At 38.1% G+C, this 7625-nt stretch overlaps 1 protein-coding gene and 2 pseudogenes across 2 annotated transcripts in view; 1 reads left to right on the plus strand and 2 right to left on the minus strand.

Moving 5' to 3' along the window:
* LOC146466075 (putative serine/threonine-protein kinase DDB_G0271682) overlaps window positions 1-7233 on the minus strand; it is a 21192-nt gene extending 13959 nt beyond the window's left edge. The window contains exon 1 of the mRNA XM_085127845.1: window positions 6980-7233. The gene's annotated coding sequence lies outside the window, so the exon portion shown is untranslated. The remainder of the gene's footprint in view (window positions 1-6979) is intronic.
* The window catches only part of LOC146466047 (uncharacterized), a 451139-nt pseudogene that overhangs the window by 404448 nt on the left and 39066 nt on the right, over window positions 1-7625 (plus strand).
* LOC146466076 (dual specificity protein kinase shkB-like) lies at window positions 1439-4484 on the minus strand (annotated as a pseudogene). Its single transcript, XR_014868143.1, has 2 exons — window positions 3552-4484; window positions 1439-2815 (listed from the first exon to the last, which is right to left on the minus strand). The product of XR_014868143.1 is annotated as a dual specificity protein kinase shkB-like (transcript).

Below are 7625 nucleotides of genomic sequence, written 5' to 3' on the forward strand. Positions count from 1 at the left end.
TGTCATTTATCTACCTATATCGATTTTAAATATGCTTATTATAATTAGTATTATCACTTTAAATTATTTTTCCTTTTTGTGATGCGCGTGTGAGCATCTTACTATGAAACACGCGCAATAGAAGTAAATAAATTATTATTATTAGTAGTAGTAGTAGTATTATTTTACCATACTTGTACAGTACGCTTAGAGTCATGCTGATTGTAAAATTTATTTTATTATTCGTTATTCAATAAAATAGATCGATTATTATTAAAAAATAATAATAAAAAATTGTTATTATTATTATTATTATTATTATTGTTATTGTTATTGTTATTGTTATTGTTATTGTTCTTGTTCTTGTTCTTGTTCTTGTTATTATTATTATTATTATTATTATTATTATTATTATTATTATTATTATTATTATTATTATTATTATTACTATGAAATAGATAAATCTGTAGTCTGGAAGCCATTTCAAAGCACGAAGAGGATAAAAATCAAGATGGTAGTCGGTTTAGGTTTATACTAAGTCAAGAAGTAGGCAGCTTTTTTCTAATGCTCCATAAACAAAGTTGTCACAAATTGCCTGCAACAACTTTCCACAAACCAGCAGCTACGGGATGACTGTTTTTCATTGGTCAACAAATATGGCCTCCCAAAACCAATTGCAGCATATGTGTTGGAGAAAATATTTGTTACGTCGAAGCAACAAGTAGAAGAAGTACACCTTGAAGTACACCTTGAAACTACAAAAAGGAAGCGTAGCTTTGAAGGAAGAACTTACAAGCAAAATTGGCAAGACCAGCAGTACTGCAGGAATGCACATTGTTGCTTCAATTCCAGTCAATAATTTGTGCTAAAACTACAAGAATTCTCCTGCGATCGTTACGTTTTGCTTGAGAGAGATTTTCCAACTACCCAGCAAAGAGGATCTCCTGCTGAACTTGTCCCTGAAAGTCATTCAATTCTTCTCTCTCTCAACCACTTTACTTCTTCTTCCTTTGCTGGTAAGTAACTCCGCAGTTCAGTCACTCGTTCTTTTTCCTCACTTAGTCGTTCACCCTGTGTCTAAGATTCATTAAACTGTTCTCTCATTGCTCTCATTTCCTGCTCGTTCGCTCTCAACAGAGTCTGCTGTTCAATGACTCGTTGTTGTTCCTCTCTTAACCGAACATGGCTTTGCCCCAACTCGTTTTCTCTCAATTGATTTTCCAGTTCAGTGATACGTTGGCCCTAGTCCTGTGATTGTTCGTTAACCTGAGTGACCATTTCTTCTTCTTTCAGTCTGCACAAGTCAGTTAACAAGTGCTGTCTCATTGTCGTCAATTCATGTTCATTTGTTTTAAACTGATTCTGCAGTTCATTAGCTCGTTGTTGTGATTCCCTTAAAAGTTCTTCTTGTCCTTCAAATTCAATGAGTTGTTCTCTCGTTGCTCTCAGTTCTTCGCATCCAGTTCAGCAACTCGTTCTTTTTGTTCTCTTAGTCATTCATCTTTTCCTTGAAATTCTCCCAATCGTTGTTTCAGTACTGTTTCTTCTTGTTCTTTTTGTTATCACTTCTCTTTGCAGTTTAGTAACTTGCTCTTGTTTTTCTCTTAATTTTTTTTTTGCTTGCCTAAGAAAACCAGCCAATTTTTCTTCTCGGTACATTTATTTCTTCCTTTGGTGTTGCCAAATTCTTTTGCAGTTCAGTAGCCTCTTATCGTTTCTCTCGCAATCGGTTTCTTTGTACCTGAAATTCACTAATTTGTTGTCCTGTTGTTGTTGTTTCCTGTTGTTTCGTGTTGATACGCGAAACTACCTATATATCAGGATATCTGTTATGTGCGGACGATGTATATTGAGTTCACCATGACCATATTTGGGCAGTGTTAAGGCTTGGCTAAACAAGGAAACATTGTTGCGGAAACACTGTTGCGGAGACAAATGTTTCCCAGTTTAGACGCGCGGGAAACATATGTTGCGGAAACAAATTTTGCTGCTCGAAAACAAGAAAATGTTTTTGCCTCAGGTCAAAAACATTTTTGCTTCCCGGACAAAAATTTTGCTTCCGAAACATTTTTTTTCTAGTTTAGCCACCATGAAAGCAATGTTTGACTAGTTTCCAGAACTGCTCATTAAGTCAGTTTATTACTGTGCACAACCGTGACCTTTTGTTTTCCTAAACAAAGTTTCCTGCCGTTTCCTCGTTTAGCCACCGGGGCAGCAAAGCATTTTGTTTGCTTCCCGCTAATTTAGCCACCCCGAAAACATAACAAGAAACAATGTTTCTGCAACAATGTTTCCTAGTTTAGCTAGGCCTTTACAAGGTGTTGAATAATAAAACCTAATAATTGTTCAAAAGTTGCGGAGTATCTTCTACCTTAAAGAGAAATAGTGAGAAAGTGCTTTAAGGGAGAAAAAAAAACAGCATTAATTTAACTTATAAGCCTTACAAACCGCACGCGCTTTCATGTTCTAAAAACGTGAATGTAAATAAGCTTGTAATGGTCATAGGTCAAACACCTCTCAGAAACTGGCTGTTATGTCTTATCGTTCATGGTTTATTCCTTCTACGTGAAAACGTTTTATTACTCGAGTGTAGATCAACATTTTTCCATGACTTTGATGAACTCATGGTGCCTCTGTCCCTATTGCAATGCTCAAGTTCTTCAATAATCTCTTCCATATTTGGTCTCACCGAAGGCTCTCTTTGTACACAGCGCCTAACGAGAGTTTTAAACTTGGTGTGCCTCATCCGGGATATTTGATTTTCGCGCTGTTGAGGATCTGGCTGCTCTCTAATGCACACCTCACAGAGAAGGACATTAAAACTGTAAACGTCAACCTGTAAACAAAAGATTTATTAAGTTTGTCAGGAACACAAGACTATGTAGTGAGTTGTCGACAAAAGAGGATCGCTTGACCTCCAGCGATCTTAATTCTTAAGATGGTCGTCAGTACCCCGGAATCTCCTTATCTTCTTCTTTCACTTCATTAGTGATTTATATCTGAAGGCTGGGGAACTGATTTATTGGTGACATGGTGTTCTGAGCGAATCCTCACATTTCCCCCATTTGAGGCAAGTGATCTGTATCGCCCAGGGTTATACTGTATCAAATTAGCTCATCGGTTAGACGAATCTCGCTTAATACAGCTGACGTTTGTTCGGCGTTGTCACTATGCGTACCCGAAGAGACGTACACCTATTAACCAGCAATATAACCAAATCCTCCAGACATTCCTGCAAACGTTATATAAATTTTTAACTCACCATGGAACATAGGTTTCAACAGTCCATGGGCTGTTGGTTTCTGTAGCCCAGAGCTGCCTCCCAAACCTAAGGTATATGGTAAAGCAGAACACTACTCCGGTAGCTCTGTGCCCTACTTCTTGCGAATCAAAGAGTTTGTTTGTTTGGTTTTTTATTTATTTTTTTTTTCCTTGTTTTTCATTTTGTAGTGTTTTTTTAGTTTTTTTTTTTTTAGTGTCCTCTTCAAGTTTTAAGTACGAATGTCAAGGGTTCAAGGTTCAACGTAATAACAAAACTATTATCGATGGGACATGACTACAGACTTACTAACCTTACAGCTTATTGGTTGATCTGGGTCTTCACTCATGGACTCAGGTGCGGAGTAGATCGCAGCACCTGGGTCATTTCTTTTGCTTTGACGCACAAAATTAGCAGTGCCATAATCAGACAATTTGGCTCTCCATTGGTAACCTTGTTGCCGTAGCAACACATTAGCACTACTGATATCACGGTGGATGATGGGTAGGGATTTCTGGTGCAAGTAGTTAATTGCTGCAGCTACATCCAGAGAAATGACAGAAACATTCTCAAGGGAAAGACGGGGATCGTCTTTCCGGTACAGCTTTTCTCTCAAGCTGCAATCCATAAGCTCCGTTTTTTAGCAATGGCGTTCCTTTATAGTCGCCAGTTGCCCCAAGAAATTGCAACAAACAAGGATGGCGACATTTTGACGCAATGTCCACTTCTCGCTCAAATAGATGCCTGTTATGATCAGACATGATGTTTTCGTACATTTGTTTCACAGCGACGTCACAACCATGGAATTTTCCCCGGTAAACAATTCCCCACGGTCCTCGTCCCAGCTCCTGATCTGTTAGTTGAATTTCATTTCGATTAATGAGCCATTCACGTGGACCAGTCTCTCGTTCTTGTGTTTCTCTTTGTTGCTGTCGCAAGATTCTCATTTCCCCTTCGTTTATTTCTAAGATGCTCTGCAGTTCAGTTACAAGTTGTTGTTGCTCTCTAAAGCGTTCATCTTGTCCTTGCAGATCATTCAATTCTTCTCTCAACCTTTGTATTTCTTCTTCCTTTGCTGTTAACTGACTCTGCAGCTCAGTCACTTGTTGTTGGACAACTCTTACGTCCTGACTCCACAGTTGTCCCATTGCAATCACTTCTTGAGTGTCAGTTATCACTTTTGCAATTTATTTCTTCTCTCTGGTTTTTGGTTTCTGAACATTTTCTTCTTTCTTTAAGGTCGTTTCCCTTGCTAAACAATAAATAAATCAATAAAAAATAAATAGCTTGTAAATATTAAATAGGTAGACAAATCCGAATAAATGTATGACTAGACAAATACATGCGTTGAACATTGCAAAAATGTTTAAAAAAAATGCATAAATAAACATGAACAAGTCACAAACTAACAAAACTATGAATTAATGAATCAATTTAATGGGGATTTTGACCTTTTTCCTGAACAAGGCGCAACAAGAGATTGAGACTTACTCGTTTTGGAGACGAAAATACAAGAACGTAAAAAAAGTTAGGCCTAGCCTTTTTCAAGTTGCAATGCAATTGCGACCCACGTTGCAGTTCATCTATGCACAGACAATTAAGAGATAGTTGTAGTACACTGCGGTGGTTATTTATCTCTGATATTGCCATGGCGACTGTAAACAAAAGTCTCAAAATCAGCAAATTGGTGAAAAGGCACCACAAAACTCGTAAACTATAGTACATAACAAATCGAATCGAAAAGGATCAGAAAATTCTGTATGCTTGATTCCAAATTTTTGGTTGTCAAAACGAAGTCCAGCAATAAAAATTCAAAACAAAATTCAAAAACCTAATGAGCAGAAGACTGAAACTATGGTAACAGAAAGCAGAATACAACTGTTGGGAAGGAAGAAAGAAAGGAGAAAGAAAAGACAGCATGTCCGACTTATCTGTGTTGAGTCACCGCTGCTTTAGGCAGAGGCATATCGACGTATATTGGTGGATTAAAGAAACGTCGCTTACAGCCAGCATGCAGTCTAAAATCAGTTTTTTTTAACTCTAGCGTTCTTTTAATGATTTTGTAAATTTTCTATCAAAAATGTGTAAAACTTTGGTGGCCTCAAATTATGACCTTAAGGCACATATTAACAATACATTTTCAAGTCATTTATCAAAGCACTGTTTATGTTATAGTCCATCCACTGTTACCAAACGAATACTCAGTTTTGAAATGTCTTAGTGATTAATAAATAGCTTCCTATCGCTAAACGTAGCTTTGTTACGAGACACTTAAGTGGGGGAGGGGGTTGGGGCTCATTGTGTTCCATGAACGAGAGTACTCAACAAAAAAAAATTAAAATCTATTTGTAATTCCCTTACGATTATTTGACAGTCACCTAGTGTTCTCTGGTTTATAATTGACCAAGCCCGAGTTTTTGTGTGTTATCCCGAATTATTAGGGTATCTAAATATATCAAATTTCAATGAATTTTGACCGAAATATTCATCGTACACTGAATTGGACCAAACTGTTTGAGGCTTTTACGAAATTCCCAATATTTTTCTTGTGCGTCGCAGTGCGCGACTCTTCGAAAACAGGTTGTTTCAGGTGTTCAAATAGTGAAGAGCGCTGCGCATAAAATTACGATGCGCACGAATAATAATAAGAAGAGGTTGAGCGCCCGAGACAGTCTAGTTGAAAAAAAACTCTATTGTCTAAGGAACCAATGGGAAAATCAAAAAATCCCTGCACATTTTGTTAGCCTGTTATTGTCTCTAAAAGGTATAGTCTAGTATGTTTGGATGTCCGCGGTGACGCAAAGAGTGGAAATTTCAAAGCATAAACTGTCAGGTTTGAGTTAAAAAGTTTGCGCGCGCCTACCTTAATGAAAACGGTATTGTCATTTTCAGATTCTAAATTTCATTAGCTTTACGGTGATATATAATTATAGGTAATTTCTGTTGAACACTGAGCGAAGGAAAGATTTCTCGGAAGGCACCCTTGATTGTCGTTGACAGTCGTGTGGCCTTCAGTTCATGCGTCACAAAAAGTGAACTGAACACTTCCGGATTCTTAGCCACGTTATTAGCAGCCTCGGAGACGCAACAGATCATGATCGAGGGAACGAAAAAGCGGGGGAACTCCCGCTTACACCGAAATATCCCTCAATTAAAAAAAGCTTGATAACCGTGGCAGTTTGAAAAATATTGTTTCAATAGAAACACTTTGGTTGTTCAGTGTTGGTAAATTTTACACAGACTTAACTCTAAGATCAGTGTATTTGAATTTAAATAATTCTGCATAAAACAAAAATTAATGTTGGATACTTCGAGAGCGACTCGCCAGGTCTGTAAAACAAAGAATACATGAGAATGACAAACGGGGATGAAATTATGGACGCTTGTAACGCAGTCGATCGCAGAACTAAGAGTATAATTAAGTGTACAGATAGCCTACAGTCGTGGCCAGATTTAGATATCATTGCCAATCGACGTCGAAGGACATCCTCAACATAGCAATAGATAAGATAATTTTAAAAGCTGGTGATGATCAGGTTCGCCGTAATACATACTGTACTATCCCTGGCAGCATGAAAAGCCTGTCGGGATCAAAGTACAAAAGTCTTAAGAGTTGGGGGGTTGGGAGTCTCAGGCGACGATTGCAATATCGATCGCTCTCATTCAAACGTCACGCTTGAACATAAAAACCGTTTGAAGCCGTGATTAGAAACCACATCAGATCACTGGTAATTAACTCACCTCTGCATTCGCAAGGTTTCTACGATGCTCTTCTTTCCATGGCATCAACAAGCGAATCATCCCTCGGCCGTGATCAGTGTTAAAGGCCTGAAAAGAGATTTAATACTTCCCCGACCAAAAACTGCCTGTTTAGCTACAATCAGTTTACTCTAAAGTATAATTGCAACAAGCTAAAACCGATTTTGTTAAGCTCTCTTTTCAGTTGGCCCGAAACGAAATGGGAAAATATCTTTGAATTATTCCGCTGTGTATGCCCCAATAGAGTCTCAATATTGAACGCAAAAAAAATGATCGCCGTATTAATAATTAATCTAAGGGTTGTAGTTTGCACGAAATTCGTGAATTTTGTGACTCTTGCGCCGAAGCATCATCACTGACGTCAGTTGGATTCGGTGACGCTTCTTTGAAAGGCCATAACAAGGTTCGACTAGGTCTCGTACCCAGGGCCCTCAGGCTGTCTTAGTTACACACAACCACGCCAGAAAGAACACTGGATCTTTGGTCTTTTCCACGATAAAGCAGCGCGAATACTTCACAAATCCAGTTAATAAACTCCTTTCCGTCCAGCTGGTATATCGGAGAATTATGACCTTATGGCCTGAAATATTCATATAGGGTCCTCAAAATTTTACAGGTTTTCCTCGAA

This window comes from Pavona decussata, unplaced genomic scaffold, assembly GCF_977016875.1.
Source record: "Pavona decussata unplaced genomic scaffold, jaPavDecu1.1 SCAFFOLD_154, whole genome shotgun sequence".
NCBI lineage: Eukaryota > Metazoa > Cnidaria > Anthozoa > Scleractinia > Agariciidae > Pavona > Pavona decussata.